Source organism: Echinops telfairi, unplaced genomic scaffold (assembly GCF_000313985.2).
Source record: "Echinops telfairi isolate 266 unplaced genomic scaffold, ASM31398v2 ScPeMD7_42;HRSCAF=159, whole genome shotgun sequence".
In the NCBI taxonomy this organism is placed as follows: domain Eukaryota; kingdom Metazoa; phylum Chordata; class Mammalia; order Afrosoricida; family Tenrecidae; genus Echinops; species Echinops telfairi.
This window is the reverse complement of record NW_022103940.1, coordinates 2,544,715-2,557,423: the sequence shown is the minus strand read 5'-3', so window position 1 is coordinate 2,557,423 and position 12,709 is coordinate 2,544,715. Positions and strand designations below refer to the sequence as shown.

At 38.4% G+C, this 12,709-nt stretch overlaps 1 pseudogene; it reads right to left on the bottom strand.

Annotated features, from left to right (window-relative positions):
* Nucleotides 1-7,370: 7,370 nt before the first annotated feature.
* Nucleotides 7,371-8,043, bottom strand: LOC101659566 (annotated as a pseudogene).
* Nucleotides 8,044-12,709: the final 4,666 nt, after the last annotated feature.

Genomic DNA, 12,709 nt, shown 5'->3' with positions numbered 1-12,709 from the left:
GAGATGAATTGACACAGTGGCTGCAACAGTGGTCTCAAGTATAAGAACAATTGTGAGGATTTTACAGGATTGAGTGGTGTTTCTTTCTGTTGTGCAGTGCCACCATGGGTCAGTATTGATTTGATGGCACTTAATATTAAATATAATATCAGATATTTAGTTGAATGTATTAAAAGATAATATTATACATTTTGGTTTAAAAAAATTGATATGCTTTTTTCTCTTGAAAGAACTCTAAAATTTTTATGACTACTTTTAAAGTTTAGTGTATATTTGACCCACTTTTAATAACTAAAAGTTATTGTGAGAGTTGTGAGAAATTATTTATGTACACGGGTGTCTATGACATTTGTATATTAATAATAAAATATGGAAACAACATATATTTATATAAATACACCAATCACATACCTTTATGATGAAGTATTAGCAGCCATTATGAATCAGGCTTTAAATGTTTACATAATTATACTAAATGTTACATAATTATATTACTTTAAACGCTTACATAGTTATATTAAAATAATTTATTTAATATGTATATCAAAGTATATATTCAAATGTTATAAATAATAATAACACATATTTACAATAAAATGTTAAAGAGTCATAGGAGTGAGTACCACCACCCCCCCAAAAAAACACCGGAATTTCCCTGGGCTGAGCAGTTCTTTCATGGTACACATTTTTCCCACTAGGCAAGCATTGAACAACTCGCTCTGAGTTAGTGCACCCAGTGGCATCACCTGGGAAGGTTCTCTGTGGTCACAGTGAATTTTTTCATAAAAGTAGTTTCACTCAAACCTCATTTTATGTGATTGCCAATTTAAAAGAACAGTGTGCAGCTGTGAAATTTTGTTTCCTGCTCAGGAAAAATGCCACAGAAACTGTTGTGATGTTGAACACAGATTACAAGGACAGTGCTATAGAAAAAACTCAAATATAGAAGATTCATTTTGTTTCAAAATAAAAAAGGTGACTCTCACTCTCTCACTGTCTCACTCACTGTCTCACTCACTCACTGACTTACTCTCACTCACTCACTGTCTCTCTCACTCACTGACTCACACTCACTCTCTCACTGTCTCACTGACTCACTGACTCTCACTGACTCACTGTCTCTAAAAAAAAATAAATAAATAAAATAAAAATAAATAAATAAATAAGGTAAAATGTTGATTGATGACAAACCTCATTCTGGACATCCGTCAGATTCCCAAATGGACGAGAATGTTGACTCATAGTGCATTTGGAGTACATTATACCAGGTCAGACTATTGCTCAAGCTTTCTATTTAGAGGTTCTGAAAAGATTGCATAACTGTGTGAGACAAAAAAGGTGGGCCTTGTGGTAGATCGGGAATTGATTTTGCCACCATGACAATGCATCGGCTCACGCTGCCATCTCGGTGCACCAGTTTTTAGAAATACACAGCATGCCTTTCTTGCCCCACACACCTTTCTGACCTGATCTCACTCTGTGAGACCTCTTTTTGTTTCAGTGAATGGGAAAAATAGCAATTTGACATATAAGAGGTGAAGAAAAAAATGAGAGAGATGCTATCAGCCATCAAACAGATGAGTTTGAAAAATGTTTCCATGAATGGAATTGCAGATTTGACAAATGTACTGAGTGTAAGGGAGAGTATTTTCCAGGTGATATTGCGTTTTGTAAAAAGATAAAATAAAATGCATAGCTTTGAAAAAATTTCTGGGTTTTTTTTGGAGGGTGGAGTCCCTCCTCATGTATAGTTATCAATGTACATATTCTCTCTCATTTCCATCAAGTTGATGCTGACTCATAGGTATATTTTTGCCTGCCTACCTATATATATTTACACATATAGTATAGCTATGTTATATCAAAGAAATAGTAGAAGGCAACCTAAAATCATTATTAATTTTAAAGTTTTTGAAAGAATATTTTTTCACATTTTATATTTCCTAGGTTTTCATAGTAATGAATTTTGCAAGCAGGAAAAGGAATGCCTTTAATTTTGAGCATTCTGCAGTAAAACTGTTGCATAGTAAAAGTATATATTCCAAACTGTAGATACATTTTTAAATTAAATGAAAATTCCTTCTCCTTAACTCTTAAGAGTTGTCAAAAATGTTAATCAATATTAGCAGGTGTTAGTGAGCTGAAATGGACTCATGTTGGTCATTTTGAATAGGAATATCATATGGTTTCCTCTGCTGGAGGTTACATAGAGGAATGGTGTTGCACTCATAGTCAAAAAGGACATTTCAAGATATATTTTGAGGTACAATGCAGTCTGTGATAGAATTATATCTACAAGCCTCCAAGATAATACAATCAACACAGCTTTTATTCAAATTTATGAACCAACCATGAAAGCTAGTGGTGAAGAAATTAAAGAATTCCACCAACATCTTCAGTTGGAATGTAATCAAACGTCAATCAAGATGCACTGATAATTACTGGAGCTCAGGATGCAAAGTTGGAAAAAACAAGAAAGGAACTGATAGGGCCAGAACAAGGATTTCTCTCCTATATTCTAAGGTGATAAACAAAGGACCCTGTAAAACAAATGATTAACAAAGGACACTGAGACTTGACTTGGTAAACACCTTAAACTTGAAGCCAGGGCTCAGTAAAATTCTGGCACAGTACTGTACTCTGAGATAATTCTGAGACTTACTGACCCAAAGCAGCAGCCCAGATTAAACTTAAAGAAATGCTGTATGAGACCTAAAGAGTTTGGGTAAGAGACCCAAACTGAGTAATTAATTAGAAAGTTGCTTGACCATCTGTCAAGCAGTATCCCTCTCCCATTTCAAAGTGCCATATAAAAAATTGAAGCGATCATATTTTTAAAGCTTCTTCGTAATAAGTTCCAATGATTATCTTAAGTCTTAAAAAAAATCTTTGGAGTTACACAAAACAATCACCATAACCTTCTGACCTGACCTCTATACTCTGAGTTTAGCTAGTCTAGCAGATCCTCTTGGAAGCCATTGTTTTGATTGGGAACCTTTTGAAGGCTCCCTAATGAGACCAAAACAAGTGTAATACTGAGAAAACATGCATGCAGTCATTCACTGATTGCCAAGGTATATTTAAATATATATGTTTTTCAATAAAAATCTCATGCATGTATTAACTGAATACCTAGTAGCGATTCTTTTACTTACCCTCATATAATTTTTAAAACTCCAATATAATAATATCTAAAAATTTCCATGCAAAAATATTGTTAAGGCTCAGGATTTCACCAGATTTTATCTAAAAATATTTTGCTGTAGTCCTTTCACCTTCCTGACATTTGAGATGATATATTTTCAAATGCTTTTTATTAATTTTAATACGAATTTCTTTCCATTACAGATGTATTAGTGGGTTTATGCCAAAAGGGAGAAAGATAGAAATATAGAAAACACTAGATATAAAAAGGAAAAAGGGCAAAAAGTTTTCCTTGAAATAACAAGTAATTAAATTTCAATCATTCAACAATTATTAACTGATTGCCCATTTTCTTCCCTGTAGTGAGTTATAAAATAACCACAAGTAGATATTTAACCACTTATATGATTAATTTTAAAGTGTTGACCTTGCACGTTGGTTGTTTGTCAATGAATCAAATGTTATTTTTGTCAGGTGCCACTAAATCAATTCCCACTCCTTCGGGAAGTCCAAAGAGAAAGACTATGATAATGAAGCTGTCCATTTTCAGGTGGTGCGTGCATATAACGGAGAAAAATCTGTACACAAAACACTCTATCTGGCAGCGTAGATTTAGATAGCCATAGGTAGATAACAATGGTATACATTCTATAGTATATGCAGTCGCCATAAATTGGGGGTCCACCTTATGGAAGTTAATAATTCTAGACTTATGGGTAAGCTATTTGTGTGTCAATGAATGGAAATCAATTCAATGAAAATTTAGAAACCTTTCATCTCAGTAAAATTTTAAGGGTTCCAGTGTCAGGTGATATTTTGACATATCCTTTCTAAGTTGAAGAATAAGTTATTGCATCTGACCCCTTTTACAATAAAAAAATTATTCAGCATGTCTAGTTGATCATTTTGGATTTCAAAGGCAATATATTTCTCATCTGCATGCATTGCTCCACCCATTTACTTAACAAGATTTTAAAAAGTTGCCAATTTTGAAAAAGCTCAGAATAAGAGAAAGTTCTGCAACATTGTATGGGTTTTGTGCAAGTTACATGGTCATTTGAGTATATTGTTTGCAAATGTAATTGTGCTTGAAGCATCAGTTTAAAGAGAGATGCAGTTTGGAGATTTTGCTATGTCAATCATAGCACGAGTTCTTAGCATTAACGATATAATTAGTCTGCTTCTGAATTTCTGCATTTGGTCAGCTACTGGGTGCTATTAAAGACTTCATGATTAACTATGAGCCATTCAGCTACCATATGATGTTTGCTACACATCATTAATTAGCTATTGTCCCAATTACCAAATAATAAAGATGAATGAGCACAGACATACTTTGTCATCAAACAGAAGTGGTATATATATGTTAATTGCATGAGGACTGGGCCCAAAAGTGCATGACCCCCGTGTTAGTCCAGGTAGACTAGAGAAACAAATTCATGTACAATGATATGTGTATAAGAAAGAGGTTTATATACAAGAGCAATTGAAAATTGAAAAAACATCCCAGTCCAGTCCAGATCAAGTCCATAAGTCTGATATTAGCCCTTTTGTCCAATACCAATCTATAAAGTCCTCTTCAGACTCACAAAACACATGCTATGACGCCGAATGCAAGAACATCACAAGCCAGTAGGTAGGAAGTCTTGTAGATGCAGTGGCATTATAAGCATCTCAGTGCTGGCAGGGGTTTCCACATGGCTTCTCTGGCACCAGAGGTCTGGCTCCATCAGCCTCTCTCCATGTGTCTTCTCCACAGGGATGTCTCAGAGAGACTGAGCAAAGAGAGAGTTTTCTGCCTCCAAGGAGGAAACACAGGAGTTCCCAGAATCCTCAGGAGAAGGTCATGCCCACCCAGAGACCGCATTGACTATGACCTGATTGACAGCTTAGACTCCATCCCTTCACTCTGAATCCTTACCAGATTATGTAACTACCACAGCCCCCAAACTTGTTAGATTACATTCTCTCTCTCAGCCCACACATACAGCCTCATAAATGATTTCTGATTACCAGTTGACTGAACTGTCCAACAAAAGACTTGAGTTTAGTGTACAGATTCTTCCTCATTATATGAATGAACCACCTGAAAATGGGCAGCTTCTTTATCATAGTCTTTCTTTGGAATTTTTGACGAACAATATTCAAGATAATTGTTCCCAATGAGTAGAACATCAAAAAGTGCACCTATTTTGTTTGGATGAAGGAAAAACCAGGGGTGTAATCATATAGCAATTCACAGACGATGGCCAAAAGTTTGGCTATATTATGAAAAAATTGGAAGTGACATGATTAGAGAATTATTCACAAAGAAGTCGAGTGATAAATATGACTTCTCTGAATAGACAAATTTAGTTAAGCTAATCATGTGATCTTAGTAGTGGAGAATATCCATAATTAAGTGGCTATTCTAAACCATTTGGTGCTTGTCAGTCATCTTCTTTTCCTAGCCACTTCTGTCATTGCCCAATGGGCTCATGAACAAAGTAGTCCCAAGAGAAGGGACAAAAGTAGACACTTTGACTTTCATTTACCAAGGTTAACTTAGATCCAGTCACTGACACTTTGCATTGGGTAAATCCTCTGCATACGACATCTTCAGGTTATTGAAAAGCAAGGCTGTTACTTTGAGGACAAAGGTGGGCCTGACCCAAGCCATGGTATTTTCAATTGGCACATATGCATATGAAAATTGGACATTGAAAACAGACTGAAGAAGAATTGATACATTTTCATTGTGGTGCTGGAGAATATTGACAGTCCCATGGACTGCTAAAATGACAAACCAATCTGTCCAAATTGCCCAGTGTGGCCTTCGGACGTCTTCTGAGAGCATGCCCACCTAACCCGTCCGTGATGGCTGTGCAAACCCAGAAAGTTCTTTTTAGCTCCACATTAAAAGAGCATTTGGTAGCCATCTAAAAAAAAATTAGTTTGAAGCAGCTTGCAATCTTGGTAGTATAAACCCAAGAGCAAGCAGCTTCATGATTGAGAGATGAAGTTACCTGCTCCCATAAAGATCTACAGCCTCTGAAACCCTAGATAGGGTTGCTATGAATCAAAATCAACTCAATGGCAGTGGGTGTTTTTTTTGTTTTTGTGTGTGGAGGTGAGAGTTGGTTGCACTGGCATGTTAGACTGTTAACCTCAAATTTAGAAACTTGACAAACCAGAAAAATATTAACAATTTTTCTGTTATTTTAGAGTAATTCCAATATGTGGTACATTGTTTTGCAAATGAGTTATTAACCTGTAAGCAAAAATAAAACCCACTACCAATGAGGCAATTCAGACTCGTAGTATGATCATAGTGCTCCTTAGAGGAAGTAATAGGAAGGCTTCACCTTACATAATTAATCCCTGGAGAACATTACGCTTGGTAAAGTGAAGGGACAGTGAAATAGAGAAAGACCTTCAATGGGTGACTGCAACAATGGACTCAGGCATAAGAACAATTGTGAAGATGGCAGTGTTTCATTCGGTTGTGCATAGGGTTGCTATGTGTCCGAACAGCCTCAATGTCACCCAACAATTCCTTAACAATGATATTGACCCAAAGGAAATACTTTGGGAGGGGGGATTATTTTTCTGTTATTTTAGAGTAATTCCAATATGTGGTACATTGTTTTGCAAATGAGTTATTAACCTGTAAGCAAAAATAAAACCCACTACCAATGAGGCAATTCAGACTCGTAGAGACCTACAGAGAGTTTCTAAATTTGAGGTTAACAGTCTAACATGCCAGTGCAACCAACTCTCACCTCCACACACAAAAACAAAAAAAACACCCACTGCCATTGAGTTGATTTTGATTCATAGCAACCCTATCTAGGGTTTCAGAGGCTGTAGATCTTTATGGGAGCAGGTAACTTCATCTCTCAATCATGAAGCTGCTTGCTCTTGGGTTTATACTACCAAGATTGCAAGCTGCTTCAAACTAATTTTTTTTTTAGATGGCTACCAAATGCTCTTTTAATGTGGAGCTAAAAAGAACTTTCTGGGTTTGCACAGCCATCACGGACGGGTTAGGTGGGCATGCTCTCAGAAGACGTCCGAAGGCCACACTGGGCAATTTGGAACAGCGAGTGCAAGCATGGACGCCGTTGGCAAGCCTTCAGGATCTCAGAAAGCCAGCAGCAATGAAAGGAACCTGGGGTACAGGGTGCACTTGGTCGACATCGGGCCGTGGAGGGTCTGCCTGGCTCCCCGGTGGGCGCGTTCGCTCCTCATGGAGTGGCGGAGGCTCTCTGGCTGGTCTGTGGCACTTTGGTTTGCAGGAACGCATACACGTGGGGCCAGATCTTGTTGGTTTCCGTTCCGGAGAAGGTCTCCAGCACCCCTTTTCTCTGGTAGTACTCCAGCACTGGCTCCGTCTGGGCCTCGTACGCCTTCAGCCTCTTGAGGACCGTCTCTGGCTTGTGGTCCTCGCGCTGGACCAGAGGCTCGCCCGTCAGGTCGTCCACGCCCACTGCCTTGGGAGGGTTGAACTCGATGTTGTAGACACGACCGCTCCCCGGGTGGATCCAGCGAGCAGTGAGGCGCTGCTTAATGACCTCGAAGGGCAGGTTCAGGTTAATCACCGTGTCCAGCTGATACACTCTGTCCAGGGTTTCAGCCTGTGGCACGGTCCTTGGAAAACCGTCCAGCAGCCAGCTGCCCCGGGCCGCCTGCTACAGCTCCTACAGGACCATGACGTGATCGGGGATGAGCTTCCCGTGGTCAATGAAAGTCTTGGCCAGAATGCCTATCTCTGTGCCCCGTAGCATGTTGTCCCAGAGCAGGTCCCCGCTGGAGAGGTGCTTCAGCTCCAAGTGCTTGATGATGCGCGAAGACACCGTGCCCTTGCCCGAGCAGGGCCCCCATGATCGCGACGCGGAGCAGCCTCGCCGACGCCCCCATGGCCGCAGAGAAGAAGCCGCCGCGCAGCTGGGTCCAGCTCCGGCCTGTGAGCTCCTCCCGCCCACAGCGGCGAGAGCACCCAGCTCCGCGCGCCCGGAAGTGAGGCGCGGCCACCCCGCCCACAGGGCCGCCCCCGCCCCCAAGCTCGCCGGGGCCCGACCGCCCCCGGCCACCCAGTCCAGGAGCGCGTCCCCGCCAGGCTCCGCCCGGTCCGGCACGCGATCGCCCCGCCCGCATGTGCCCCCCGGCCCCCAAGCCTGCGCCCTTCGGCCTCAAACTAATTTTTTAAGGCACACCCATCCAGTTTGTTTTGACTCATTATGACTCTATGTAGTGTTAATAGTAACCAATAGCCTCAACTCTCTCCTGTGGAGCAGCTGGTGGATTTGAAAAGCTAACTTTACAGTTCACTGTCCACCTCTTAAATGACAGTGTCACTAGAGCTCCTATATGTATAAGAAGTTCTCCTAAATACTAAAAAAGATATGGAACATACTATTGTTTTCAAAAAAACAATTCATACATTGTAGCTATGTCTTTAAAGTGAATATTTATCCATGTTTTCTCTTTTGCTTCATGCAACACACATTTCACAGATGGGTTCAGTTTTAATAAAATTACTGTTGATTCACCCTACTCCATATTTGCCTTCATGAAGAGATTAGTGAAGATATTGGTGCTATAGCAAACTAGAATGTAAGTCAACTAAGTTCAAATTGAAGCAACACACCAGCTTGTATAATCCAAGGATTGTCAACAATAAAACTTCTAATCTAAAGTTTGGAGTGCTATCGTGGCTGAAATTGTGAACACTTGGTTTGCAGAAGGCTAGTGATGACAGTGGAAGTCCAAAATCCATTTGTCCATGTCCACATAATAAATCTTCCTGAAAATCCCTTCTGAACATAGACTAGGGATGTGAATAATCTTGCTATCAGACAGAAAGCACTTTAAAGTTGGTTATTAAAAATGTATTTAGCCTTGCAGACCTGGTTAGACCAGATGATGCACAGCAGTACAGATGGGAATTGGAAACACAGGGAATCTAGGACAGATGAACCTCTCAGGACCAGGGGTGACAGTGGCGATACCAGGAGGGAAAGGGGGTGTAGAAAGGGGGAATTGATCACAGGTAGCTACATATAACCTCCTCTCTGGGGGACAGGCAGCAGAGGGGTGGGTGAAGGGAGACGCTGGACAGTGTAATATAAGATACAATAATAATTTATAAATTATCAAGGGTGCATGGGGGAGAGGGGAGGAGGAAGGGAGGGGGAGGGGAAAAAAGGAAAATGAGCTGATTCCGGGAACCCAAAAGGAAAGCGAATTTTGGGAATAATGAGGGCAACAAATGTATAGATGTGCTTTACACAATAGATCTATGTATTGTGATGAATTGTATGAGCCCCAATAAATTGATTTTTTTAAAAAATAAAGTCAACCAAAAAATGTATTTAGATTAGAATGTAATACATTTGTTCTCTCTTTGACTCATTTTAAAGTTATTTCAATTTTTAATATTTTCTACTTTATTTTCATGTGAGGTTTTTCTGTTTTGTCTAGTCATTGCTGTTGGCCTGTTCTGTTTTGTTTGCTCGGTTTTATGTGTGTGAAATATAGGATAGTAAATCTACAGAGACTGAATTACAGTAGCTGCATTAATAATTAAATTATTATTTATAATTGTATTCATTATTGTTATTGAATAATAAAATATAGTAACTAGATTGATAATTACCTAGGGGTATTGCAGGAATTGATGGGGGGAAGTGAGATGCTAATAACAATGAATAGGAGAAGAAAATGTTCTGAAATTGACTATATTGATTGCACCACTTTTCTTTATGTGATTGAATAATTAAACTATTTGACATGTGAAGTACAAGCCAAATACAACTTTTCAAAAAAATTAAAATAAAATACTTTCCTATGTAAAGGATTTCATTGTAATTGGATCTACAATAAGTGCCTGTAGAAGTAGCAGTCATGAAATCAAAAGATTGCATTGGGCAAAATATTTTTTTTAAGTCTCATAAAACAAAGATTTTACCTTAGAACTAAGATGCACCTGGTCCATAATGTTTTCAATCACCTCAGATGTGCAGAAGCTGAACAATATATAAAGAAAACCAAAAAAGATTTTATATCTTGAATTAGTGTTGTAAGAAGTACAACTAAAATGCTCCTTACAAACTAGGATGTCAAGGTTTTGTACATTGGACATGTCATAAGGAGAGACACGACATGGGAGATGAGCACCATGTTTTGCAAAGCAGAAAGTCAATGACAAAGAGGAGGACTATTAGAGACAGATTGACACGGTGGCTGGAACCATGGACTCAAATAAACCAATTGTGAGGATGATGCAGACCAGTGTAGTGACTCCTTTTCTTGTACATAGGGTTTCTGTGAATAGGTATGAATGTGAATGCACCTAACAACAGTATGCCTCTAAATCCCATTCAAGCTAGTACTTTTAAAAATAAGTCAAATAATGTCTTTTAGCTTATGTTAATTTTCCTTGTCTTCGTATTTTATTGTAGCTTAGGTTCACTAGGCAATTATCTCTAAGCTAGAAATTTATGTTCAGGATGAGTTTTTTGTAGGGGATATTGTAAACAATTTCTGTTAGTAAGGAAAGCAGGATTACATAAAGATAACATTTGAACATGATACAGTTGGAAAAAAAAGTCTTTTACATAATTCCAAGAATTTCTGGAGTTAGGATAGCCCTTCAAGATGTCCTGAAATGAGACAAGGTGTACGAATTTGGTGTCCTTCCTTTATAAAGTAGTTGAATGTGGATTGGCACTTGAGAGTAGCATTACCTTGAGAGATGTAGTTTCCTTAGTTGAGGGTAATTATTAAGAAAGCACTCCAATGTAAATGGTCAGTGGACAATATTCTTTGTACTCTGAGTAATTTATGTCTCAATATTGTAGACTAGTATTTGATGGAATAATTTGCATTCACTACAAAATCTTTTCTCATGCAAAATTTTTGGAAATTATATGAATTCATTTTTAAATTTCACCAAATTTCATAGAATAATCTGATGTTTTAAATTGCCCCTTTCCTTTGCTATAGGAGGCCTGGTAGCATAGTGACTACTTGCTGTGCTTCTAACTGCAGATATGTAGATAATCAGATAATAACTGATGTTATATTAGCGCATATTAATGTTTCTCTATAATAAAAGCTAGATTGTGGGAATTATTCAGGAGTATAACTCTTCTATGTGGAATATATGAACAATGTACATACTGTTTTTAGAAACTCCGTGTCATATGCTGTTATAATGTACTTTAAGGGAAATCATAAAATAAATTTATTTGAAGTACAACTACAGTTTCCTTTTCAAAAACTAAAATATATGAGTGAACCAACTTTTAGTTATCTTTTTAATAGTGATGATAGTTAAATTTTATTGAGAAATTATTTTGTACTATGCACAGTTCTCAGATTTTCTGTTCCATATATTTGAATTTTATTGAACCAAAATTAACATAACATACAATTCTATTGTCCAATCACATAAAAAGGGTTGTGGAAGCAGTGCCAAAGTCGACTTTGGAACCTTTTATTCCTTCCTGTACCCATTGATGTTGACTTCTCTTCGTCCCCCCTCCCCTTCCATGCCCCCAGGCAATCATTAATCCAGTGACTGCATTCAAATATTTACCCATCCAGGTTTCTCTATATAGATAAACCTAAAAATCAAGGAGAAACAGCCAACAAATACCCAACAAATATGACCATATAAAGCAGAGAAAGACTTCAATCTAAAAGAAAGCAGAGACTATTAAAAATTTAGAATAAATTCACATTTGGTCCAGAGGGAGATCAAATTACAAGATGTTACATTCCAGCATAAATACAGCTGCTAGAATCCATTTTACAATGTTTTTTTCCTGATATTAAGGCTGTTGACATTCCTAGCCTATGTGTACTGGGAATTCACCAGGGATTCAATTCACGTAGCGACCTTGCAAAATGATTTTGTGCATTCATTGTTATCTATTTAGACATCTGTTTAGAATTTATGTGCTGGTACCATTCCCTCCTCTGGTTTGATCATATTAGTTATAATCATTGGATCTCGCCGGTTGGTGTGCTTCCTGAGTGTTGACTTAAGAGATCCCTCACTAGATGACTGCTTGTTTTGAAACAAGCCTTTAAAACCCAAATTTTTCAGTCCAGGTTTACAGAGAAATAAATTCATAGAGACACACATATGTGCTTTATATGCAAGAGCAATTGAATACTGAGAAAACATCTCAGCCAAGTCCAGATCAAGTCCATAAGTCTGATATTAGCCCATGTGTCCGATAGCAATCTACAAAGTCCTCTTAAGACTCACAAAATACATGCAATGATTCTGAATGCAGGAAGATCACATGCCACTGGGTGGGGATTCTTGTGGATCCAGTGGTGTTGCTGCAGGGGTCTCCATAAGGCTCCTGGAACTCCCAGGTTTCTGGCTGCATCAGGGTAGCTTCATGTGGCTTCTCATCAGAAATGTCTCAGAGGGAGTGAGCATGTGTCGAGAGAACTATTTAGCTTCTTAGCTCCTCCAAATGATGACCTCAAGCTACGACCTGATTGACAGGCTAGATTCTAGCCCTTCACTCTTAATCCTGTCAAATTGACAACAGATTTTTTAACT